Source organism: Haplochromis burtoni, unplaced genomic scaffold (genome assembly GCF_018398535.1).
Source record: "Haplochromis burtoni strain Fernald_Lab_line unplaced genomic scaffold, NCSU_Asbu1 Contig_280, whole genome shotgun sequence".
Taxonomy (NCBI): domain Eukaryota; kingdom Metazoa; phylum Chordata; class Actinopteri; order Cichliformes; family Cichlidae; genus Haplochromis; species Haplochromis burtoni.
The window spans coordinates 678,454-691,675 of record NW_024582641.1 but is presented as its reverse complement, the minus strand read 5'-3'; positions in this window follow the sequence as shown (position 1 = coordinate 691,675).

Genomic DNA, 13,222 nt, shown 5'->3' with positions numbered 1-13,222 from the left:
GTAGAATTCCAGCTTTTGCGATTTTCTTTGATTCCTCTTTAAATCAGATACTGGAACAATCCCAAACTCTATAGATCATTAACTGTCATCATTAACTGATGAGCCTATCCTGATAATCCTCTTTCTGAAACTTAGAATGAACAGACTTTATAAATTGGACATAATGGTCATTTCAGTATGATCCAAAACAAACGAACCCAATAACTTATCAGGAAAGTGTTTACAGAGTATACACAGAGTATTTTTTTCAGCATTAAGGTATCCCAAGGTTCAGCAGACCTTGGGAGCAACAGCCATCCTTTATACCTATATAGTTTGTGCTCACCGGCTCAGGGGAGTAATCTGACCATTTTGCTGATTATTAGCAAGGTTTCTATTAGTTATGCTTGCAAATAATGTTTAGTTTCGGAGTTACTGTCTTCAAAAGATTTCTTCTCAGCTGCTCTGAGCCACTCACATTCATTTTTTCCAAATCATTTCCACTATGCCACTCTTGCACAAACATTGCGTATCCTCCAAAACCAATTCTTATCGTAACCTACCACACAGACACGTTGTTATCATTCAATCTAGGGGTTATTATCAGTTGTGATCAATCCCATAGATATCTCCAGTATGTACCCATCTCTACCTACCCATAGACCAGAAAGTGTTATCATCCTTTCTAATCAGAGATCAAACTCAAAGCAACCCGGAGTATGTAGGGGGCTTGTGGAATTGAGTGCATGTTTAGTTTTCAGAGCAATATTTCCCCAGACAACCTATAAAATTAGCTTTTAGACACAGTGGTAAAACCCCTTTTAAAAATAATTCTCCAAGAGGACACACGTGAGAGAGATTTGCGGGCTCAAGTAGAACAGCTAAAAAGCAAAAGCTAACAGCAGAAACATGGCAAATTCAATAACAATGCCTTTAATTTAACTTTGCCAACACAGATGAGTCGTAGTTTAACTTATCTTTAAGCTAAACGTTGCGCAGAAAAGGTTTAAAGTAACTTATGGTTGACGTTTATTAAAAATCATGCAAGTCAAAGAGAAAAGTTCACTTACTGAATATGGATGCATGACATAAAATAGTTTAAAATTTGTTGCTGTATTTCAAATCTCTGCATAAGCATTTACCCGTACTGTTTTAGAATTATTGTAAAATGTGGGTTTTATAACAGAAAAAATGTAAACAGAGGTTTGAAAGAGGTCACAAACTTACAATGTGCATAAACAGCCCAGAAGTTAACCCCTTTTACTGTGTGTGCAGGAAACTATGCACTGCTCTGGTTTTGTGTGTATATGAGTAAAAGAAAACAGGTTGTGCACAGCTAGAGAGCTTGTGATTTAAAGTCAAATCTATGTGTCATGTGCAGGACAGCTTTGGTGCCACATACATTTAGACTGAACTAACTGTTGTCATGCTAAGCCTTTGTTGTTTGGTGATCACTAAACAATACCCCTTCCCATTAGTTCCTCATTCAAATTTTTGTTCCAACTTTAATTAATTTTTCATGTTAATTAAAAGATATGCACTGTATTATAAATGGTAGCAGCCTATGAATGTGCTGAAAAGAGGACGTAGCAGTGTAATGAAAAGATACACAGAGGTAACTCACCACAGAAGTAAATGGATATCATCTGTATACAATCCAGTGGTTTCAGTTTACAAAATGCCTGAGTGGGTTTCCAGGAACATGACCTAAAGTAGCAACACAGCAGAGCTGAGCACGGTATGAGGTTCCTGCCTGTCTCAGCAGCACAGCTGCCCTTTAAAATTGGGCTTCCAACTGATGTGATGAGGCACAAAAAATAATTATTTTAGGGCTTTTCAGAATTCATATTTACACAAGAGTACAATACAATACAAGAGTACAGTACAATAGCTAAATTATTAACACTTTGCCTCCCAGAGTATTGTTTTGAAATTACCAGTGACTCATAAATGACTAATAATTCAAGACCTCAGAGTTAGATCTTTAATGCTATCGCATCATGTGAAAACAATGATTGCTTGAATATGTTGTCACTGGCAGTGATGGTGTTAAGTTAAAATCAGTGTAATACCCTGAAATAAATCCTGTAGCTTGTAGTTTGATATTGGTGCTGATTCAGCTGTAGGATTTTGAGTGTTTAGTTACAAGGACTGTTATGACATCTTGCTTGTTCCTGACAAAAAAAAAAAAGTCAGTTTTGCCTTTCTCAAAGGGAGGTAGGGTTATCAGAAATGAGGATTTTAGTCTAATTATAAATTCCTATGAAGTCAGGGTCTTCGGGTGTTCAGTGACCATGTGTTTCCTTCTTTTTTTCCTTTTTTTAAATTGTTCTCTAAACTCTTGGCAATCAGGGGACAACACTAACACCTGTTAGGTTTGGAGCGATGTTTGGGGTCAACACAAAAAGATCCTTCAGTCACAAATAATCTGATTACTGTATTATGATTCATTGGTGACATGTTTAGATTGTATTTAACCCTTTCACGTATAGTCACTACAGTGGACAGCTATTCAAAAGCTCTTGTATTTGTGCCAGTGTTGGACACTCATCATGTGTCACTCCATACACATCAGTTTTCCACCTAAGTGGACATGTAAAAAACTCTTTGAAAAGTACGTTTAAAAAAAATCCTTTTTTCATTTAACTGTACACTGTGCCAATCAAATATCACATTAGTAGAAAAATACTCAAAACCTTGGCTTTAGTTCAAGTTTGTTTAAGACTGCTGCAGCTTTTTTCTCATACTGTTTCCTGATTCTTACCGTTCCTGAGTTTGTTCCAAGTCCATTCTCACCCGCAGCTTTCTTTTATAAACCTGATTAACCTGTTCCATGCTCCTTGTGCATTCAAGGAATTATAATTCAGAGTCAACTCACACTGAAACTTCAGTCCAGCTTGCAGACTGCAGGCATTTACCTCATAGTTCTCATTTTATTTAAGGTAGCATTTCTCAACATACTCGCAAGGCTGTTACTATGCATTGCTTCACAGTCACACTGCATTTGTAACGATGGCCTACCACACCACAGACAGATCTTTGGCTGACTGTCCCTTCTCGTTGTCCACACTGTAATAAGAGAATTCATCTCCCAATGTGCCTGAACAGCAGGCAGTCCAAAAATATTCGCTGACAGGCTGCGAATTCACAACACTGTGAAGGGGGGAAACCAGCTGGAGACGTTTTAATGACATGAGATTCTCGATATAAAGCCATGTGGATCTGACAGATACAGAATGTGGCCGAGGCTGACTGCCTTCCTGGTAGTGCTACACTGTAGCGGTTAGGATGTTCTGTGTGGTCGTATCAAGGCCAGCCATATAGAAAACTGCTGCACTAATCAGAATACATGTGTTCTAGTGCTGAGATAAAGATAAAGATCAAATCTGATGCAATGCATTGCAGCTGACATTGGCCTAGTTTGTCAAAGCGTAGGAAAGATTGCCAACCATGATACTGATTTCCATTTGAGTATGAAGGGGAAGTTTTGTCATATGAGTTATGTAAAGTGAAACATCATGGTAAATTGCCTGTGGCCTGTGGTCACAATTTAATCCACCATTTTCCAACTAGACTAACTTGTTTTGCTCCTTAATGTAGACTGAGATTGAAAAATAACCTACTCTTCACAGTTTGACCCAAAGCAATTGTTCATTTGTTTAAACACAATCCTAAAGCGAACCTGAAACATGTAACTACTGTACTGAAACCCAAATTATGACCAGTAATTGTATTGTTTTTATAATTTGTTACACAATGAAAGGATTAAGAGATAACAATATTTAGAATTTACATAAACAGCAAGCTGAGGGATAGCCATGTCTGTTTCACCACAACCCACCGGATAACCAAACAATCAGCCAACTAGTCGTACAACCCAACCCAAAGGACGCCCTGTCTGAATGTTAACATCTAATCGAAAGGCCATTTTCAGTTATAATCACCAAAAACAGATATCACCACTTTCCTATTCACTGGCAAACTCAAGACGTGTCAGTACATGTGCCTTCTTGAGCAGGGGGACCTTGCAGTGTGTGTGTTACCAATGATGTTCTTGGTGACTGTGGTCTCAGCTGCTTCAGATCATTAACAGGTTTTTCCTGTGTAGTTTTTGGCTGATGCACCACCTTTCTCATGATCATTCTCACCCCATGAGGATCTTTTATATAATGGGAGTAGCTGAGCAAAGTTTCAGCAGTGGATTAAATAATTACTTCCTCCATTTGTAAACTGTATGGTGGTCCAGTTTTTTTAATAGTTTTTTTAATATATGGTAAAAACATACATTTTTGGGAGGAGCTCAGAGTAGAGCCGCTGCCCCTCCACATCGAAAGGAGCCAGTTGAGGTGGTTCGGGCATCTGACAAGGATGCATCCTGGGCGCCTCCTGGGTGAGGTTTTTCGGGCATGTCCCACTGGGAGGAGGCCCCAGGGCAGACCCAGGACACGCTGAAGAGATTATATCTCTCGGCTGGCCTGGGAACACCTTGGTTTCCCCCGATAAGCTGGAGAAGGTGGTTGGGAGAGGGAGGTCTGGGCTTCTCTGCTTGGGCTGCTGCCCCCGTGACCCGGCCCCGGATAAGCAGAAGAAAATGGATGGATGGAACACACATTTTTCTATATTAAGTTTTTTAACAGACTAAATGTCAATATATGTGAATACGTTTTGATGTGGGTCAGTCAGAATTCTTATTTTCTTTGTTCTCTAACTGCCAAGGCTTTGGAAAACAATCTAATGAAAAAAAAAGATATCATCTGAAAGTTAGGAATTAGGGTTATAGTGATCACTGATGAGCAGACCTTTGAGGATTAGGAAGGCTAATGTAAACCAACCAATTGGAGAAGGAATATGACAGTGTCCTTCATGTCATCTTATGAGAGTGGACTTCGTGGTTACAGGTTGACAAGCAATTTGGTCCCTGTACAACCTGTGCAAGAGCATTGGCACAATACTCCATTGAGCTGGACTCCACCACGCGTTCCCTTTACCAGAGACTCTGTTCATAAAGGTCAAGACTTTTACTTCAGTGTCACAAAAATCATCCACTGAACAAATCAGTGGGTCAATAAGTCATCCAACCAAACAACCAAACAGCGAATTCATCATAGACGTGGGATGGAAAAAAATATGAGAGGATGGGAGAGGGATCAAATGAGGACCATATGAATGACATTCCAACTTGTCTTGATTCTGGGTGTGTTGCTTGTTGTTGCTGGTGGTTTGGGAAGTCTGAGAGCCTCCGCAGATTTAGGTTTTGTTGACAATGTGTTTGTCTGACTCATCCCTGTCGTTACTACATTACACATCCGACTCAGCGACTGATTGACTGACTGACAGAAAGGACACAATCAAACACATCTTCTACAGAATAGTATCAAAAGAGTAGCCCATTTCGATAGCATCTTTATATCACTGATTCTCTGCGTTGATTTAATCAAGGGATCTAAGTTGCACTAATCCTTATGAGGATTAGAGTGTTTGTCAGTGTTATTTATGACTGCCCAGGTGTCACGACATCTTAATGGAAGCTAACTGAACCATCTGAGACATTTTATCTGGGATTATTCTTGAGAATTGCAGCACCATGACTGGGATGGGGAGTCCCTTTGTGTATGCATGTGTGTGTGAGTTATTAAGTGTAGTTGCATGGGTGCATATATCTGTGTGCGTCTGGCCATGCCTTCATTGTCTGTGTGTATTAGTGTAAGTTTAACCACAGTCTTTCCTGTTTTTAACTGTACTGACATTCCCTCTTCCTCTGGGTGTATTCTGAAATGCAATGCTCAAATCTGTGGGATAACCAGCCATTAGAATCCTGAGTAGTGCAGGGTTTTAGTCAGAGCAATGGGAATTTGTGGGCCTACAATAAAAACTGAAAAGAAAACATTGCATTAGGTAAAACTTCAATGATACCCATAAGGCAAGTTAGGAGAAGGAAAATAAGTAGTCTGGGGCACATTTAGAAACTCTTAGGGGCTGGGGGAGCATTTGAGAAACTATGAACATTCTTTTACAGTCAAATTTAAACTTATATTTATTTTAATTTGAAATAATCTATGTCACATTATTTTTCCCGGTCAATGCAAACTAACCAAAAGTTCTTTCTAACAGAACAGATGCACAAACAATTATTGCTTGGACACATTTCAAAACCGTCCCCGACATTTGTGCAAAATACCCCAATAGCCTCTACTCATCTACTTTTGCATTTATCTGTAGTTTATTGGAAGTTCTTTGTGGTTATGTTGCATTCTAGCATGTATGTCTTGTGATTTTGCATCTGGTTATGGTCATTTAACCTTTTTTTTCTATTTTGTGTTTTGGTTTTGTGTGTGTGTCTTTAGGGTTGTTTTGAGCGGCTTTGTAATTCTCATTTTGCATTTCTTTTGGTCCATTGGGTTCCAATGGTAAACTTGCTGTAAAACTGACACAGTGACTGACAACAGTCCTCTGACTCTTTTGAGTAAGTTTCATATCTATGCTTGTGGCATGCTAGCACTACAAAATGTAACTATTACAGCCAAACGAAACCGACACAGCAGATCATATCAGCAACTGTTTCATGTCTTAAGGACAAACTCATAATAAGCACAACCCAAGAGGCAGCCAACAAGACTGTGTACGCTGTAAACCTGAAGACGTTAGCAGAACTTAAAGGCAACCAATTGCCTTAAGTTTGTTAAGTTCATGAACTTAAAAGGTTATCAGAACTCCAATATTTTGATTACATTCAAAATGTACCTTTTGACTAAAATAAAGATTCTTTGGATTACTAAAACCAGGGTTGCTGCATCATCTCAGATCTGGCTTAACAGGCTCCTCATGAATGAATAAGAGAGAGTGATTACAAACGAATCTACTAATTCTACACCTACATTCATCATCATAATCATCTTTATCAGAAAAATCGCTTATATTAGCGGTGACCAAGAAGATTCTACAAATTCTCATATATGTCTCTAAGTATCCTCTAGCAACTTTTAGGGTGTAGGAGTATTTTTGTAGTTGTTTTGAAAACAACTACATATGGGTAGGTAAAAACATCTGATTTGTAATCTAGACATCAATAATTTATGAGGTCACTGAACCAAAGTGATATGATGATGATGAGATGGTTTGGATATGTGCACAGGAGGGATAGTGGATATGGTGGACGAAAGATGTTGAGGATTGAGTTGTAAGGCAGGAGAAAAGAAAGAGGAAACCAAAAAGTAAAACCAAGTGTGCTTATGCTAGAATTCAAAATCTCAGCGTGAGGTTCATAACAAGTCTTTTTCCATTGTGAAAGCTTTCAATTTCAGCCCAAACTTTTGCTGACATACCCGTTTTGGGAGCCTTCTATACAAATAAAATCAGTCTCAGTCAGTCAGCTAACTTAGTAAAATGGCTACATTAGCTTATTAGCTGTTAGCTTTTTAACTGTTAGCAAATGGTACCACTGAATGAGATTGCTTTGCTCACTAAAATAGTTTGGAAAAAAGAGAAATACTTACTGTGAAATAAACAATGCTGTTAATGGTCAATGGTGATGAATGCACAGTCACCTTATGGCAGGTGTTTCTGGGCTTTCAATTAGTCTTTAATCCCCCGTCCACGTTTTAAAATCAAACAACCACAAAGAGTGGGTGAACCACCATATTTGACAGGAAATTAAGTCTTTATTAAAAGAAAAGAAAATGTGAAAAATTTAAAAAGCTAAATAAAAAAAGTCAGTTGACTGATTTTAACGCTTGCAGTCAATGCAGATTTTTTAAATGCCCCAAAAAATTAATTGCAGTAAATTTGATTATTTTTAAGTCTAATTGTTTTGTATATGTTTAAAATGTTTATGTAATGTTTCAAAAAGAAATAAAAGCAACCAAAAACAAAGCAAAAAACAAACAAAACCTGTGAGCAACTGATAAAGGACAAGGACATTTTAATTTTACTCTTTTCTCAGAATTTAAATCAATCCGTTATCTCCGACTAAAGACTAGTATCTTTTATGTTTGGGGTCAAATTAACCCCACACAGCAAATCCAGCATGTCCAAATTAACGCTGTCGGATTTGATTTCAACACTATTAAAGTGTCTATATGGGTCCACACCAGAGAGTGTTAATTTAAATACTTTACTTGTGTAAAGTATTTTCCCAAAAGACAAGGACACAGGCAACAGGTAATACTGAACTAAATGTAAAACCTCAACCTTTTTAATTTTTACCTAAACCGTGTGCACAAAACTCTGGAGGGATCTATGCTAACGTAGAATCCAGTCAGGACGTCTGCTACTGCTGTTTGCTCGTTTTTAGTTTTTTTTTTATGGGTGATCATTTTCAGGCTTCAAGTAGCACCATTATACCAACATTTCACATTCTAGACATTGTTTTAGGTGTATATTAGACCAAAAGTTTGACTGAAAATTCACATGCAAGCTTTTTTCAAGGCTGTGGTATTTGCCCGCAAACAATACCTTTCAGCTAGCTAAAACAGAATATTATGCTATCACCGAGCAACATGGCTAATGCCTTTCACACAGCTTGGTCTCAACTCCAAAGAGCCACAGAAGTAAAAGCTCATAATAATAATTGAAACAATCTTTTGAAAAAATGACTTACCAAGCATGGCAAAGAACTCAAATATGTAGAGCAAAATGTTCTGAAACGGCTTCACTTCAGCTTCGATTGGAGCCGTGCTGGGGGCGGAGTCTGTGAATTTACTCTGTTGGTGTCATAGCCCCTCTAGGAGTTCAGAGTTAAGAGGTCAAGAGTTAATGTTTCCATTGTAACACCTCCAGATTTGACATAGAAACACTCATTTTTAACACTCGACATAAGTTCTATATTACAGGGGTTTTTTTTATTGGTTTGGCGCAGTTTTCACAAGCAATTGGTACATTTTCAAAACTCTTAGTACTTATATCACAACAGATCATCAAAAGTGCACGTTTTTCAAACATTTCAGCATATTTTCAATTGTGTCAGTACAATACACATTATGACAAAATATCCTTTCACAACAAAATAAGTGTTTACCATATAAGTAGAACTGTGTTTGAGACTTTGCACTGTTCAAATATGGAGCAGGATAGACTCGTAGGGAGAGGAAACCTTCATCGAAGAGGTGGTGGTGCTCCTCGACAGAGAGGTGGGCACAGGCAAAGAGAAAGAGGTGGTGGTGCTCCTCAACAGAGAGGTGGTCTTCAGAGAAATGTAGGCAGAAGACAACGCACCATCATCTCTAATGAAGTCCGGGCCATCATTGTTGACCATGTGGTTAACAGAGGCTTTACCATGGCTGAGGCTGCCAGGTTGGTACAGCCTAATTTACAAAGGTCAACTGTCAGCTCTATCATCAGAACTTTTCGCCAAGAAAACCGGTATGTCTGCTATAGCAACTTCACTTCTAAAATATAGTACTCTATTGTATAGATGAACAACATGTAATTGTCAGTTTACAGTAATGTAATTTGTAATACTTCAATATTCACAGTATATGATTGTCCTCAGAATTAACAGGAGACAACCTGGTGGTGGTCGCCCACGTGTTTTGACTGACCAGCAGGTGTTGGCTGTGGTGGAAATGGTCAGGGCAAGGAATGACATACGGCTGTCTGAAATCAAACAGGCTATTGAGAACAACAATGACACCTTTGCCAATGTGCCATCAATTAGCCTTCCAACGATTGCCCGGCTTTTGAAGAAGCACCAGGTTTCCATGAAACAAATTTACTTGGTTCCTTTTGAGAGGAACAATGTCTGGGTGAAACAACTGCATTCAGAATATATTCAGGTACAACACTAAACTGGCATGCAATTACTGTAACAGTACTGACAACTATTAGTTGTAAAAAAAAAAACTAACTAAATTATCATTTTAGAGGGTGATGGAGCTGGACGCTGCTGTGAATCATCACAAGTATATTTTTGTTGATGAGGCCGGTTTCAATCTGGCAAAAACTAGACGCAGAGGATGTAACCTTATTGGACAAAGGGCTACCATCCAAGTCCCTGGACAACGTGGAGGAAACAGCTCAATGGGTGCAGCTATATCTGAAGATGGTGTGGTAGGCTGTAGACCAGTTCTAGGGTCATACAACACTGAACACCTGATAGTTTTTTTTTGTTGTTGTTGTTTTTAAAATGAACTGGAGCAGGCCTGTCAGGGAGAAGACATCGTCTATGTTGTTGTGTGGGACAATGTCAGCTTTCAATTTTTTTTTTTTTTTTGTTATGCCTGAACATAAGTGTAATATTTGCTGTGTAAAGTTTTACAGTTCAGTTACACTCATTCATCACCAAGGACAATTTGAAATGCTTACCTTGTATTATTTGCTCCTGAATGAAATGATTGGTAAAAGTATGAAAAAATATCTTACTGTTTTGTTTGGGTGAGTAAAGCAAATGTTCTCAGAATATATCACAATGATCATATGTTCTGCAACAATGATTAAGTGGAATGAAAATATGTGCAAATACAATGAACTCATGACATCAGATTTGAAAGAATGACTAGTGGTGTTACAAATGTGATCAAATGTGAGTTTACTGAGAGATTTGAAAATGCACACTTTAGTTGTGAAAATAGTACCAAACCAATTAAAAAAAACTGTAATTCTTCTTAATCTGCTTACAATAGTAATGTTTTGGTGTATTTTATTAGTTCATTTTAACAATGGAATGGTTAGTATGGAAGTACTTCAAATTTTCCCAAAAGCTTCCATAAATCAGAGCTCGGATTGAGACATATTTGTTTTGGTTTCACCACCAATGGTCAGCTGCTGGCTCAAGGCTTTTCAGACTCAGTTTGCTTGGTGGCTTTTCTACTGTGCCAGCAGTAAATTGAACTCAGTACTGGGTATTTCTTAACACAATGATGAGTTTGTTTATGACAAGCAATATAATAATAGACCTTTTTCAGTCCTTGGAGTTGATTAATGTTAGTTTCAAACTACGGCTCATATGGAAACTCATTATTTTGACTGACCCCTGCGGCCACAGATGTGCATATTCTGGGCACAGTTACACACTCTCTGACACCTGGAAGCTGCCCAGTATAACCACAGTCTGGTCTACTTGTCAGCTGGAAGTTGAGTTCCTTGCTAAGGAGGACCTAAGTAGTAGTAACTTGCACCTTTCAGTCAACATGTTGCTAGATATTTCTGGGCACAAACAGTATTGTGCAAAAGTTTGAGCTGCCCCTCAATCCTTTTCCTTCTAGAATCGTTGGAAATGGTCTCAGTGACTTTTAGAAAAATGTAAATCATTCATGGGAATACAGTATGTAAGTCAAAAACACGCACCTTTATTCCTTGACACAGCCTAAACGCCTAAACTCTCTCAGACAAGCTCACTTGTAATTTATTTAAACAGTCTTCATGAATAGTTCTCCAGGCTTCTTAAAGGACATTCCAAAGCTCTTCTTTGGGTGCAAATAATATCTTTTACGCTTAGTTGGGACCATATTGTCATGGTCCTCCATTTTTGCCCCGGTGTGCTGTCTTCACTCCTCGCACCAAGGTGGCAGCTGGTCTCCGACTGATCTCCACATCCACGCTACTCTCACCTGCTGCTAATCTCCTCTGATTGTTCCAGCCAGTACTTAGGACCCTGGTGGAGAACTGTTCCTCGCTGGATTGTTATACTTACCTCTGTTAGTGTAGCAAATTTCTTTGTGTTTCCTGTTTCTCTCCTAACAGCTGTCTTCATCTCCCTGTACAGATCTACCTGGGTCCTTGCCTGTTTCCCTTGGACCTGACCTGGATGAGCGTGAGTGAGAGTGAGTCACTGCATGGGATCGGATTGAGTGTGTTTGTGTCACTCTGGTACAAAGAGGAGTGTGAGCGTGTTATCCCCTGCCCTGGACCCCTTTTTTGGAGCCCCTGGAGCCCTCATCCCTTGATCACTGTATATATATACATAACTCACGTGGTGTTGTAAATAAATGCCCCTTTGATTGCATAGCTCTGAATCCTGCCTAATCCAATGTGACACATACACTGTATGGTTGAGAAGGTGCACTAAGTTGTCATGTAGTGCTAGCGAGTGCTAGGCATTAAACAATTTAGATAATAGAATTTAACTCATCATAACTGAAGCACAAAATTCTTTGGCAGTCTCTAGCACACAGTAAGTCATGGTCTTTGTCAAATAGTCCATTAAAAATGCTCTGAAAGGCATTACGAGCGCAAAAATAGCAGAAAAGAGGCTCAGCCGTAAGCGGCCTTTTGAGAAACTGCAGTTTAACTTTGCACTTCGGCGTTGGCTTCATTGTATTAGCGCACAGAAAAGGTTTGGTATATTTTCTGCAGTGTTGTGCCATGCATGTCTCTCCATTCATTTTTGCAGTGAAGATGCAAGAGTGCTTTAGTGCTTTTTCTTGGCTTACATACTGACTGCATTGCAATTGTCCATGCTCCAGTGGGAAGAGCAGAGATACTGCTCATTGTGGCACTCTGGACTGAGCCATTACTGAAGTCATCATGTTGTGAATCTGTGCACATGTAGAGTAAACGTATGAATTGTATTAAATTTGTGTTTGGGGGAAAAAATCTTTCTAAGTTTGGTTTTTGATTAAATTTAACATGTAATCCTTTACTTGCAGTTTTGATGTCGCCATAGGTCTGTTGGAAGCTCTCTCCCCTTTCGTTTAGTTAGGACCTTCAAAATGACTGCCAAATAGTGAAACCAAAATGGCTCCCATCTTGCATGACCTGCTTCTTGAAGGACCTTAGCCGTATAACACATTTCCCTTATTTTGAGCTTGCTAAGGCATTAATAAGGCATTCGTTTTGGGGGTTCAAATTTTAGATTTGCTCTCCATGGTTCTGAAAAATTGTCAAAAACGATTATTAACAAGCTCACTGGAGTCTCAGTTATAGCCAAAGTGGGATTACCTTTGAGAGTCTCCATAGAAAATTGCAAAATTTAGCATTTGGTACAGGGGAGAAAAGAAAGAAGGATAGAGAGGACTCATGGACTTCATCTCTTTGTTCTGACATTGTACTTGGGCAATCGGTACAATGCCGATCACAATCACAGTCGCCCCCTGAGCCACGGTCGGTTGGGAAGCTCATCTGTAATGGTTATGAAGGTAACAGGAAGGTTGCCGGTTCGATCCCCAGGCTCTCTGTCCTGGTCGTTGTGTCCTTGGGCAAGACACTTTACCCTACCACCTACTGGTGATGGCCAGAGGGGCCGATGGCGCGATATGGCAGCCTCGCTTCTGTCAGTCTGCCCCAGGGCAGCTGTGGCTACAACTGTAGC